Source organism: Aythya ferina (assembly GCF_964211825.1).
Source record: "Aythya ferina genome assembly, chromosome: 13".
In the NCBI taxonomy this organism is placed as follows: Eukaryota; Metazoa; Chordata; class Aves; order Anseriformes; family Anatidae; genus Aythya; species Aythya ferina.
The window spans coordinates 6,128,804-6,142,596 of NC_140311.1; the positions used below are offsets into that span (position 1 = coordinate 6,128,804).

The following is a 13,793-nucleotide window of genomic DNA, read 5'->3' on the forward strand; positions in this document are numbered from 1 at the left end:
GGCAGAATGTAGCCCTTAAGAAAGCAGTGAGAATGTCTTGGGCAAAGGGATTTGCATTACATGGGCTGAAGTTTCTGGAGAGTATAGAATGCTTTGGGTATTATGCAGGGTGAACTTGATAGTGAATTGAAAATACTGCAGCAAAGGAGAACTATGACTAGTACCTTTGACAAGTGCACTAAACCTGCAGGAACTGGCACAGATTACCCTGCTATGAGAAGGTGCCACAGGAGACTGTCTATCAAAAGTTATGCTGGCATAATTTATGCTATGCAATCATGTTGTCTGTGTGAAGATATGAGGAAAAAGTGGATGCTATTTGTGGCAAAGGGCACATGCCATCATTTAGTAAACAGCAAATATAAAAATTAGTATGAATAGACAATTGTTTTATTCTGCTGTTCATTGCATAAGCAATTTCCAAGAAGTTAAGCCCACCATTACTTACACTGTTGCAGGGTCTGGGCCACCTTGTTTATCTCCTTTTGTGTGCCCTAAGAAAATGAGTGTTGGTAACAGTGCTTTGACCCACACATAGACACACTATATTTTTACAGCCCTGTTGTTGTACCTGCTACTTTGCATTGAAGACTGGAATAGGCTATTACTTTGGGAGAGGTAGAAGGTGTTTAACCAAGAGAAGAAATGATTGCTAGAAGATCTTGCCTTGATGTGTCTTAGCACACTATTTGGTGGATGGAAGCAGAGGATTTCTCAAGGCATGTGCACAATTGTACTACAATTCACAGCTGCTGGTTATTAAAAGAGGAATAAAATAATCAAAAGTAGCAGGTTTCTGTAGTTAAGAAATAAGTTTTCTTCATATCTGTTCTGTCTTTCAAGATATACTGTATTTCCTCCCACTACTGGGCTGCCAAGGTTTTCAGACCCACTGTGATAATTACCACTTCTCTGATTGCGTTCACTAAATGTTACACTTCTATCATTTTAACAATGGAAGATGGAGGAGTATGGTAAAATATGTATGTGTGCGCACTCGTGTGTGTGGAGAGTTTTATTAGACATTGCTGTCACATCCCTAATGTGACACTTCAGACCCGAACCTGCTGGGTGCCTTCAACTCCCACAACTTGATTTTTCAGAGGTGGTGACTCCCTGCAGGTCTGATTGATTTCAGTGGAATTGTGGCTGCTCAGCACCTTTCTAAAGGCTGTCCCCTGCTGTCTTCAGTGAAGGTGCTCAGCACCTTGCAACATCAGGCTTCTCCCACCATATTTTCAGTCATGCATCAGGGCTTAGTAACTCCAAAACTGCCAACAGCCTCTTCAGTGTTTTAGTCAGTCCCAGATTACCCAATGAAATGTACTCATTCCTGAATAGCTTGTAACTGGTAATAAATACTACAGTTATGAGATAAAGTTCAGGCATATCAGATAGCTCCTTTCCTTTCCCCATCATTCAGATAGTAATTCTCTTCCTTACTGTCTCTCTCAAATGCTTTCCGTCCCTTGATGATGAGTAGTCTTTAATGTATTGTCAGTGATCCCCTTACACTGCATATCTGTTCCTCATCCTACCTCTCAAATACTCCTTATAATACCGCATCTCCCTTCCCTATAATCTCTGAGGTACTTACAATGCTTCCTCTCCTTGTCATACCTTTCAAATGCTCTATATGTTATAACCTGAACATTTCTGTGCTCACCTAGCCAGAAAGATTGCCAATGCTCTGAGTGACAAAAGTGATCTAAAGAAAGAAAGATGTAGTGAAAAAGTAAAGGTTACATCTTACTGCACTCAAGGAGGATCAGTGTGGCTTTTCAGGTCTACTAACCAAGCAAGGACTGCAGCTACAGCATCATTTGTAGTTCCAATTTGCCTGGCAAATATCATGAAATTTCACAGTTCTGGTCATCGTGTTACAAGTAACCTGCACCGGCAGCATACAAAAAAAAACTAGACATTGATATAATTCACTGAAAGGATTTTCCTGTCTATCAGACAGAGAATTCGGTCTCCACTAGGTAGTAACTTGTATATCTTCATTCAAGCTATGGAAATAATTCTCCACAGCTTAATTTGGCAAAACATGCTCAGAAAGACAAATTCTCTGCAATCTCTCTGAAATCAGTGGGACCATGCTGAGTTTAAACCAGCACATAATTTGACCTGAGCACTTCTGAAAGTTATTTGACTAAACCTGTTTCTTGAAATGCAATGCAAAGCTTGATTATGCTGGCACAAGGATACAAGATAAATCTCCTGCCACTTACTTTCCTCCCAGCATTTTGCTGTGTGGTTGGACAAGCTACCATTGCATGTGGTTAAAGCAGAGCACCAGCTAACCATGGAGGGAAGTGAACTGGAAGGGTATGCTGCTTTATTTCATTCAAAATCAAGAAAGGGAGATTCTTTCCTCATTCATCACACAGAGCATGCTCCCTATGCATTGTTTCCTCCATCAACATATTTTGCTGCATCTGCTTTGAAGTGATAATATGGGAGTTGTCTAATCAAAGCCTGATTATCATTTTGCATGGAGGCAGTACCATTTCGATGGGCACTAATCTCATTAACACTACTTTCATTGTCTCCATCCCACTGATCCATTGATGACATCTGCAATTCCATCAGTGTGATTAACATCCTAGTCTGACTTTTGGCATGTTAAGTCCTGATTTATGCCTGTATGGGATGAGAACCAGGCTATCTGACTTTCTCCAGCTTAGGAGTTTGATCCTTCTGCATAGTGGTGGTGTTGTTTGGTTGTTGGTTTTTTTTTTTTTTTTTTTTTTTCAGATTTTTTTTTTTAGCTACTCTTTAGAAGAAAGTTTATTACTTTCTTCATTCTTTTGTATCTGGTCAGTGAAAATGGTATTTATCCATTGTCATACAAATGTAAGATTGCTCATTGCAGATCTTCCCTTTGAAGACTGAAGTTACAAATCAGTTAAGAAAGTGGCATCATATCGGTGAATATAAGTGGTTTTGTAAATATTTTTATCTGTGTTTATATGCTGAGCCATGCTGAGAGGCGACTCAGAAAGTACTGGTTTTATGAGTGACAGATAATCTAGTGTGGTGAATGCACTGCGATTTAGTTCCACAGCAGACTTGTTACCAAGACTGCAAATTCCTTTCCTGAAGAATTTGACATTCACTATTATTAAGTCAAAAAAGCAGCACTTGCTCTAGATTGCAGAGCTGACATCACACTTATGAATATTTCCCTGTTGAATCTTTATTCTTTGTTATCCTGAAACTTCTGCTTTAGGTAGACCTCTTTCTCTTTCTAATTTCACTTCAATTCCAGTATGGTTTTTGGACATTGGGCTTTGCAGAGGTATTTTACCCTGACATGTGCCATGGATCAAGTCTTTGCAGTAAAGGAATGTGATTGAAATGACATTCACTGAAAAATACCATTCAATCTTACTACAAACTACAGAAAGAATAGTTTTAGTAATTTTTTTCCAGTGAGTTATTATCTGAAAATGGAAAGTTATTTGATTTCTGGAGCATACCCAGGATTCTTCTGTGGTGGTACTTGTGATGCACCCAGTCTGCCAGATACACAGGCAGAAACATGAAGAAGAAACAGAGATATTGTTCACACAGCCTTTGTGTTTATACTAGAAAATCGGGCAGTAAATGACTAAGGAAAGTCCTGGAAAGAAGGTTTAACAGTACAGAATAAAGTAAGAGAAGTGTTTGGAAATGCGGTGTTAAGAACAGCTCTTAAAGCTCCACGTTAAGTATTAGAAAGATGAGAATTACTTTGTTATTTCTTAGCATTGCCGCATGACAAAGGCATTCAGTTTCTACCCTGTTGACCAAGAATCATCTGCTACTCCATGGAGAAAGTTGCTATCTACTGAAAGCACTTTGTATCTGAAAAGAAATAGTGAGTGAAGGTAATAAAGTATTCACTTTCACTCCACTGAGTTGGTGAAAACTGATCAGGTCTCTGTTTATCAGCTGACAAACATAATTGCAGCTTATAAATCAACTGTAGCCACTTGAGAATTGGCAGCTCTTCTGGTTTAAGATGTTTGCTAAAGCTGCTAATACTGTGATAATACAAGAAAAGTTATATAAATGTCATTGGGTTTGTTCTTAAATAAAAATAACAGCCATCTATAGTTGTTCTTCCTTGTTTCTTCCTTGTAAATAAATGGCATTGCAATGTGGAAGTGGAGCTGGAGTAGTGAAGCTGGCCTCCCACCTCTTTCTTTTTGTTTGAAACTATGAGAAAAGAAAAGATAGGGCCCGCACCTGGCCATGGCAGGGGTCCGTGTGGAGGTGTGGTTACGTAAGTATTAATTTGGGGAAGGAAGAAAAATGAAGGGGGAAGGATTTTTGGCACAGGAAAGAGGAGGGGAGCAGTTACTGATATTTGTATTATTTTAGAAACAAGAGGCTCCAGCTGAGTAAAGAGTGCTGCTGACCTGGTGTTTGGCACTCCACCTAAGGGAAGGGAAATGTTTCATAGGAGCATTTATAATCTGAATAGGAAGTGGATGGGGTAAATTACGTAGTTTGCTCTCTGATTTTTATACAGATAAACGGAAGCTAGTTGAATTTCACTGGCTTGTCTAGAGTTACTTGGTGGTTCTGTGGCATGTCTGGGAGTAAACCCAGATAACCTTTCAAAGAGCTGGCAGTATTACCTGTCTCATTTTATGGGGTCACTGGGGTCACTGAACCCTAGTGCCTCTGCTGGCACTGAGAAAACTGTCTTGATTGCATCTCAGATCTATTTCTCTTTCCTTATCCAGAAACATTGCCAGAAATCTCTCACAGTTTCTCTCAAAATCAAGCAATTTTTCTGTCTTTGCTCTGCAAGAATTATGCAACCCCAGTAGTTTTTCAGCTCTTACAGTGTTTTGAAATACTTGCTTTTTCTCCAGTGAAGATGGGAGGATCCCTTCCGCATTCTTAAAGAGAAATGAATTACTGCAGAGAGTAATGTTTCTCCTCCAGTCTCTCCCATCAATTCTTTTGGAGATGGTTTGTCATAAAATGGCTTGAGAACTACATGTAGTTGGTGGAAAACTACAAAACACAAATTAAGAACAGCTATGTTAAACAAAAGAGGTCATAATCCAAGGGGCACAAGAGACACAAATATTTCATCTTGCCTTTTTTGCTTTTGGTCTCAACTGAGCTTTTAGCATTGTGAAACTACTGCTCAGATTTTTTCTGTATTGCCATACCCATGGCTGTCACATAGAAAAACACCTTCTTTGCCAATGTATATGTCTTGTAACTCTCAGGTAACTACATGAAAAACAAAACCAAAAAAATAAAAAAATAAAAAGAAAAAAAGAAAAAAATCCTACTTACACTTCCTATTAGAGAAAAAAAAAAAAAAAAAAAAAAAACGAGAGATGCACAAAGAATAGTCAGGAAAGGATCAGAGAAGCTGAGCAGACCCTGAAAAGCATCTAAGTACTTTCTGAAAAATTAATTTGATTGCAACCATAGTATGACCTTTTGGCTGCAAAAAACAAGTCATGAGACCCAGCTGTTTTCCCCAGTTCAAAGTGAACACATGCTGAATTTCCCTGAGAATAATGAAGCTATAGGTAAACTTGAAAAAGACAACAGAGGCAAAAAGCACACAGTTGTTTTCCTTCTGTTGCTAAACGCCACGTGAGTCATTGTAGGCTGTTGCAATTCTTGCATGCTGTAGACTTCAGAACAAAGCAGAGACCATTCCAGACACTGATGAGTGCTGTGTTCCTTCCCCAGCATGGAACATGAGGTGGCTGGACAGAGCTCCCCCAGCGTGGGGATGCACAAGCCCAGATCCATGTAACCTCATCCCAAGACTACAAGTGCTAAAGAATGTGGTGCAAAGCAGACATCTTCAGCTGCTGCTGTTTCAATGCAGCAATGCAAGAATGGGCTTCTGGACACATGATGCTAAATCTACATTGTGCTATATTTGTCCCCTGTGGTTTTCCTAGCCTGGATCTTTGCTTTATCGTGTGGGATCTATTGAGTCAGTCCAGTGAAGTGATCCACTGGAGCTTTATGTGATCAACAATTATACTGGTTGATCAATACCATCAAGTGAGTGTTATTCCTTGTATCCATAGTTGTTCTCTCTTAGGTGATACCACTTTCAAACTGACTCAGTTTGAATATCAAAAGAATGCTTTTATAATTAGAATCCCTCAAAATTCTATGTGGGATCATCTGAGATTCTTGCTAGTTCGTATTATTTTTTGCACTGTCTCTAATAAAGATGCCAGAAGCTGAAGGTGCCCAGTAATTTTGCTTCTGGTTCTTGGGGGAGTCCAGGATCCTATTTCCTCATGTATTGTTTCATTGGGGCAGTTGTTTACCTTATGTAAACATGGAATCTCAAGCATTTGGAGTCCACGTGATGAGTTCCTCTGTGAACTCCTCAGCAGTAGTTAGAAATCATGGCCTGTGTCTTTAAGAAATTTTCAGCAAAATTAATAAATAAGTAATCAGTATATGTATGAGAGGTAAATCAACAATGTGCTATTTAGCAAGGTAGATTTATGGGTGCTCTCTGTTTCAATATAATGTAAATACAGATGGTAATTCACATACTGAGAACTTGCAAACTAGTGTCTTAACTATAGAGCCTTTTTTTCTGCTCATACAAATTGGCACCACTGCTGCTTGTTGTAACTCCACTGAATTTGAGTCATTTAGTCAATGGAACTAATCCAGTTTACCTCAGCTCAGAATCTAATCCACAATTAAGACTTGTTTACAATAAAGGTTTTCTCAATGCAAAGTTCTTATGTAGAGTTTGAGGTGATCAAAATTTTCCTTTCCCTGCTTCTTGGTTCCTTAATCCCCAATTAATTTTCAGATCTAAACACATGTGTGACTTTTTCAAAGAACTTTCAGAAAGCACTCTGAGTCACTCCAATCAGTTCTGAAGCACAAAATATCCCTTGGTTGACATTCCGAGATCATGAGCTGTGGTTATGTGTATTTCACTGTTCACATGGTAACAGAATCAAAAGAAAATCATAATGAAACACAATGGTGGGATTCAGAAATAGGTTACAAAAACATTCTTTTGAGCAGCCTTAACAATGGAGAAGAGATGAATTTACACTGGGACAAATTCATCCTTGTTGCAGTGCCAATTAACTCATTGAAGTTATACCTTGGAATAACTCAATAATTAGGTAAAATTGTTTCAGTTAGACTTGTACCACCCCCAGGCTCCCTTCAATGGTAACCTGACAATAATTTGGCCATGAAAAATCAGGACTTTATATTTTCATTAACTCTTTGTTTGCCTTCACTTTTTTAATCATTAAACATTTAATGCAAATTTGCATTAGAAATTGATATTGAGGCTGGATTTATCAGAAAAGATGAGCCTCTGATGGTTTAAACCAGAAACATCTTCTGTATAAGCATGAGAAGAAAGGGATGAAAAAGACTTAATTCTGTAGCTGTAAGCTGTCCTTTGTCTTAAAAGGTAAGAAAGGAATTACCATGGAAACCTGCTCACTCACATCTTTTCATAGAAAAAGGGTTTGACTTAATTACTATGAACTTGTACTATCTTATCTTAAAATAATATTCCAGGTCTTTTTCCAAAGCAATGCATTTATATGTCAGAAAGAACTAAAGGAAATGCTATCAGAAGGGAAATAAGCATTTGTCTGTGTTTAAATCATAGCTTGTGCTCTGTAGCAAACATTTTTACTGCTGTTGTGAAATTCACACCTCTCAGGAGGAAACCTTATAGAATCTGCTGGTTTCTTTCAGTTCCTATGCATGTATGAAAGCAACTGTAGCAAATCTCTTTTAACTGGCAACAATAAAGAACAGTAATTGCACACTTTAATTTAAAATTATAAGAATGTTCCTTCCTTTTCTGGAGGGAAACCTCTTCTGTGGGCCACTTTCCAGAACTGAATGGCTGAGTCTCAGAAGAGAAAAACAGTGTCTTGTTCAGATTTACAGAAAGCACTGCAATCAAAAAGTGGGACATTCAAAAAAAATCCTCATAACATTCCGCTTTTTCACTCTTAAATTTGTTCACTCCATTTACGGTACTGTCAGCTCAGGTGCTAATGAAATACTAGAAGACTGTTGTGAGATGAATTTGTACCTCTGGATGTTGGGTTCACCTTTGAGCAGTATTTGCTTCTGAAGCTTTATTGTGTCGTGAAGCAGGCCCCCCCAGGGCAGTGGTCACAACACTGAGCCTGCTGGAGTTCAAGCAGTGTTTGGACAGAGCTCTCAGACATAGGGTCTGTAGTGCTGTGTGGAACCAGGAGCTGACTCAGTGATCCTCGTGGGTCCCTTCCATCTTGGGATATTCTATGTTTCTATGAATCACACTGATGTTCACACTGCTTCTGTGTCACTGCTCCTATTGCTCACTCTCCTTGCCTTCCTACAACTCCTCCCTCACTCCCTAGAGCTCTTAGAAAGTGTAGGTTCCTTCATAGATTTCTTCTAAAGTAACTTACCTCAGTCAGTGAGACCTGTACTGTGCTCCTCACTTGAGAGCTTTATCCAAATATCTGTCAGTCTTACCCAACTTAGCAGTCACAGAAAGTGGAATCAGTTCTCTAAGGGAAACCTTTGATGGTGTAACCCACAGTAAATGTATTAAACCTCTTATACTTCACATCTAAAACAGTAGCTTCCCATGTGTCTCAAAGTACTGCACAAGCTTTTGCTAATGTAGCTTCAAAAACATTTTCCAACTAGCTGTCCCCAGGAAGAGTGGAGTCTGCGTGACTGAATGACGTAGAAACAGAGTGTATCATTATTTATCTCTGAGATAATCCTTGGTTTTCATATCACTTCCAGTCTTCTGCAGTTGCGATGCCAAGAATTAGATCTGTGGGAGTTACAGTTCCCTAGAAAAAAGGCAAACCGAAAACTTTCAGTCTAAAGTAATTTAATTTAGTGGAAGGAACGCATTAGAGATCAACAAAAACAATGTTTCCATGATAGGCCATGGAAAACACATCTTTCCTGAAGCTTGCTACAGTAATTTTAAAACTAAATGGCTGATGCCTTTGCACCCTTCAGAAACGTGTGAAAAATAATTTCAAGGCACTTATTTTTAGAATGACATAATTTTGGGGCAATCATAGATGATTTTAGTTGCTAAAGATGATAAGGTAAGTCCTTTTTCCACTCAGTTTTTGCTCCCTTTGCATTGTAAAAGCAGTCTGGAAGTTTCTTTACAAATGAGAGTCTACTCTAACATACTTAACATAAGAAGATTTAAAGTGTTTATATCTTCTGACTGAGTTTGGCCATGATTTTGCCCTGTGTTTCTCTTTGCGGAAAAGATGGTAAAACACATACAGAAAATTTGATGAATTTGTGTTGCGCATAAGGAAATTGTAGTATGGGTTTGAATGCAAAGTTAAAGCCTGAATGCACTATACAGGTATGCAGCATGCTCCCCTGTATCATTATCTTTATGTGCCAGGTTAAGTTGATACAAGCTTTTTTTGCATCTTTGCACCAAAGCTGTAGAAGCATCAACTTTCTACATTTTAATTCAGCTGGTTTTAATAATGCTCATGATATACAAAGATCAGCTCCAACTTTACTGAAGAAGAACTGTATTTTCTGGTATCTGCTAAGCTGTGTGTCATGAGTTTCTGTAATAACTACCAAGGATTAGGTTAATAGCATTACAGCTGGAAGTGTTACTTCCGGCTTTGTGAGACCTGTTTACAATTTACAAGGTTGGAGTGATTAGTAGTGCAGATGCAGGCTCCGCTGGTTACAAAAGCTTATATTGGCTGGGAAGCATAGTAGATTCATTTTCTGGAAGAAAAATGTGGTATGTTACAGCAAAAAGTGTTGCAGTGTGTGGAGAATCTTGGGCTCGTTAAGGATCTATTCACAGAATAAAATAACTGTTGATAACACGCTGCTAAGGGACATCCTCGGTTACTGGCATGCCACATACATTCCAGAAGGTTATGAAATACACTGGAAATACACTTAAATGGAAAACACCTATAATCCACAAATTGACATTAAGTCAGGTCTTCCAGGAGCATAGTTACATGGGAAAATTTCTTCATTATGAGGCATAGCTTAAAGATACTGGCAGTCACTACAGAATCTGACTTTCTGGGGAAAGAAGCTGTGGCCATCCCTCACTTCCACCAGTCAACTTAGAAGGAATGTAATGATAGCTTACACCTCTGTAAGGCTTGCACAGGTGCCTCTGAATTTCCACTGAACTGTATCTTCACAGGTAGAGACTCCCTGCTGGTGTTCAGGACATCCTCACATCTGAACTAGTCCTCCCAGTATGTGGGGCTTTTCATCTAACATCTTGATCAGCTTCTAACAGCTTCATACATAAATTGCAGCTTTAGAGACTAGCATCCTGACAACTAAAATAATGCTAATTATCTTTTACAGTTGCATATTCAGACTTTCTGATCTAAAACTTTGAATCAAAGTCAACAAGAATGTTTCATCAGTGATGACCTAAAAATATAAAAAGTAAATTCTGTCAGCTGCTACATTAATCCTCCTCCTTTAAATTGTTTGCACCAGTGTCTATGGCATTGGTAACCCTGATTTACAGCATTAGAGGCCAGCTAATATTGTCCTTTCCTATGTGGGTTTTGTCAGCTCTCTGGTGCTCCAGTAATCTTAGTTCAGCTTCTTTGTTCCTAACTGTTTTCCAAAGATCAACTCTTCCCTTCGTACACTATAAAATGGAAAACTACTGCTTCATACTGCCTGTTCTTCAAAACAGGGGAAGGAGTGATTAGACTCTGACCACCACGGCGAAAAGTCCTATGTCTCATCTAATTCCCTTTCTGCTGCATTTTTCTCAAGGATATCTCACTAGTTACAGCTTTCTATAGATAAACAGGCACCATGTTGGAAAATTTCACACTCAAAGTGAAGCCTACAAAATTTGCATTTGTCAAATTTTACAGTGAGGTGGAAAAATGGCACTCTACTCAAAACAAATTTGAGACTTAATTGCTTGTAAGCTAAGCAGAAATCAAATTCATTTGGTCAGGATTTAAATCACGCTTTGGTTTTGCAGATTACAGCTCACCACCCCACCCCCCAAAAAAAGGCCGCATTTCCTACTATTTTCTGGGGAATTTAATATGACCAGAAGAAATTGATGGTATCTGATGTGTCTAATGGAATACTCAAATACCAAGACTCCTATATTGTTTTGGGGCATAAAGACAGAATGACTTTTCACAGAGTTCAGGACCTATCCAACATTTCAAAGTGGGTCTAAAATATTTCACCAGTCACAAAGGTTGTGGTAGTAATGTACTGAAAGGCTTATTAGTTGGTCCTCTGCTGTGCAAAGTTGGCTTAGGAAGACCATTTTTGAGCTTCAGTTAGACAGACTGCATCTGGAGAAGAAAATACGTGTCAGGAGCGTGAAGGGATATAACTGTAGATTATAATGCCTCAAGGATTTTTGGTAAAACCAAGCTGTCATATAAGCTATTGCTATTTAGGCAGTAGGCTGTGTTGACCTCCCTGACTTGCATGATCAGGAAGGTGAAAGTATGCTCTGCTTTTCTGTTTGAAGGCTTTTGTAAATCCCTTGAGTAGCAAAAACAAAAGCCTCATGCAGTTGCAGCCAGGGTTAGTATTGCTTACTTCAACCAACCTGTCCTGCACACTAAACATTTGCAGAATAAATTGGATCCTTCTGAAGAATTTGAGTTTGAAGGGTGTCCTAAATTCATCTTCCGAAGTACTAAAGATTGCACTCGGAAATTCAGCCCAGCACTTAAGGAGACTTCCTGCCACTGCTGCTGGAAAGCTCCTATGCCAAGTGGTAGTATGATTGAAGACATAACAGTCAGTGACCCCTAGCTTGCTACCTTAGCATAGGACCTTAAAACCTCAGGGGAAATTAAAATCACAAGAGAAATTCTTTCAAATTTGCCTAGGAACTGAATAATTTAACTTTCTTTTGTTTTTCTTTCCTTCAGCATGTGTTTCTTCCTGGGGAAAAAAAAAAAAAAAAAAAAGGAAGGGAAGGACAATTGGGGAACTCTATTGTCACAGAGAAATGTGGCTAAGACATGAAGAAAGGGTAGTAGGCTGAAGAGGGAAAGTGAAAGTGCTTTTTTGTTTGTTCGTATGTATGTTTTAAGTGCTGTGCTGCTGATGCTTCTAATGCCATATGGTGGAACAGCTGATGGTTAAATGCTGATGCTGAAACATGATGCTGACACAGCAGATGCTAAAACGTGATTATGGCAAAGCTGATAGCAAAACACTGAAGGTGAAACACCAGTGCAAAAAATGATAAAATAGAATCCTCTGAAGTTTCTCTCCTATAAATGATATTTCTGGAGTTGACAATAAAGGCAGCAGCCCAGCAGAAGTTTGGAAGGGCAAACTGGAGAGTTGCCAGATGCCTGGAAAACTAGTGGAGCTGTCTCACTATCTCACAAAGAGATAGTGAGCAGTTTCTCACTGTTCCCTCTATAGAGAAGAACACACAAAACCCTTTGGAAAAAAGCAAATCTGTTGTGAAACTTTCTTTCCACCTTGTACAGTCCACATAGCAGAAGTTTGCATCACCTGTCTGTAGGTCTCCTAGAAAGTCACAGGTTGCCAGCTGGTCACAGTAGAATAATGAGGTAATCCAACACACAGGTAGTCTGTTTGCTTACTTGCCTCCCTCAACATTTCTGTGATTCTGTAATTTATGTATTTTTTTTATGGTTCTAAACATTTAGAACAATGGTTTTAAACATTTATTTGCAAGAAACTATGGTCCAATATTTTTTATCAGTAAAAGACATTCTGGGGTGTGTTTGCCTGTGTTTCCAAAGGATGGCTTTGACCAGCAGATACACTGTGTATCTTGTAAGGTACAGGAATGACATTTTGTATATGAAGGAAGTATCCAAGTTGTTCTAGAAACCAGAGGTAATTTCTAAAAGCTGGGAGAAGACCAAATAACTTTAGTGGTGATAGAAAAGCTAGAAGAAGATGCACTTTCAAATATTAAATATTCTCCAGTCTGATGGTCAGTACCCTCAGAAAATCCAGGGTAAATTGAGCAGCTCTCTTTGGCATCAGGAAAAGCTGTTTCTGTTTCCTGCAGACCAGATTTTGTTCTGCATCTTAGTTTGTTGACTGAATGTAGATTGCATTGTAGAACATAAATTTCATATTATGAAGCAATTCTGTGAGTATTTCATTACCCATTTACTTGTCAAAGGTCTTGCAGTATGCATGGGAAAGGGGATGGAGAAAGTTTAACCTCTAGCATGTGATTATTCAGAAAGGGCATGATCAGCATCTTCCACAAACACCCAGGGTGTTTAGCCTGAGAAACTGGAAGAGAAGCTTTCAAACTGTATGTTTCCTTTGAGAGTCCTGGCACATGTTTTACTTGTTTGTTTGTGGCTTACTGCATTCTCTAAGAGTGTGGGTAGGTAGCAGGGAGGAGGACTTGTGTCTGTGGTACCATCTGCTGTGCATTGGTCAGATGAACTCTGTGGACACCGACAGATCTGAGGCATGCCCCCAGAGTACAGAGAGGGCATGAAGTCATGATGTGAGATTTATCAGACAGGAAAACTGTTGAGAAGATAGAGAGCTGCCAGCGCTAAGACATGATACAAACTGTATGGGAGACCTGCACCCTTCTGAAGAGCTGGTCCCTCAGGTACCCTATGGCTTCTCAAAAATACAACATGCCAATACAGAGATACATGAGTCCCTTCGCATAGGTTGCTGTCACCTGTATGTAACTCATTGCAGCAAAAGAAAACACTGAGTACTCACTGTGATGAGAAGGGGAGATCTGCTTTCAAACTCTAATTCTG

General features: G+C 39.1%; 1 protein-coding gene and 1 long non-coding RNA gene across 34 annotated transcripts in view; one reads left to right on the top strand and one right to left on the bottom strand.

The window, feature by feature from the left end:
• The window catches only part of LOC311443752 (uncharacterized protein), a 319,792-nt gene that overhangs the window by 233,978 nt on the left and 72,021 nt on the right, over positions 1-13,793 (top strand). The gene's annotated exons all lie outside the window — the stretch shown is intronic.
• On the bottom strand, positions 4,958-6,396 carry LOC311443756. Its single transcript, XR_014697485.1, has 2 exons — positions 6,315-6,396; positions 4,958-5,016 (listed from the first exon to the last, which is right to left on the bottom strand). It is a non-coding gene; the product is annotated as an uncharacterized lncRNA (long non-coding RNA).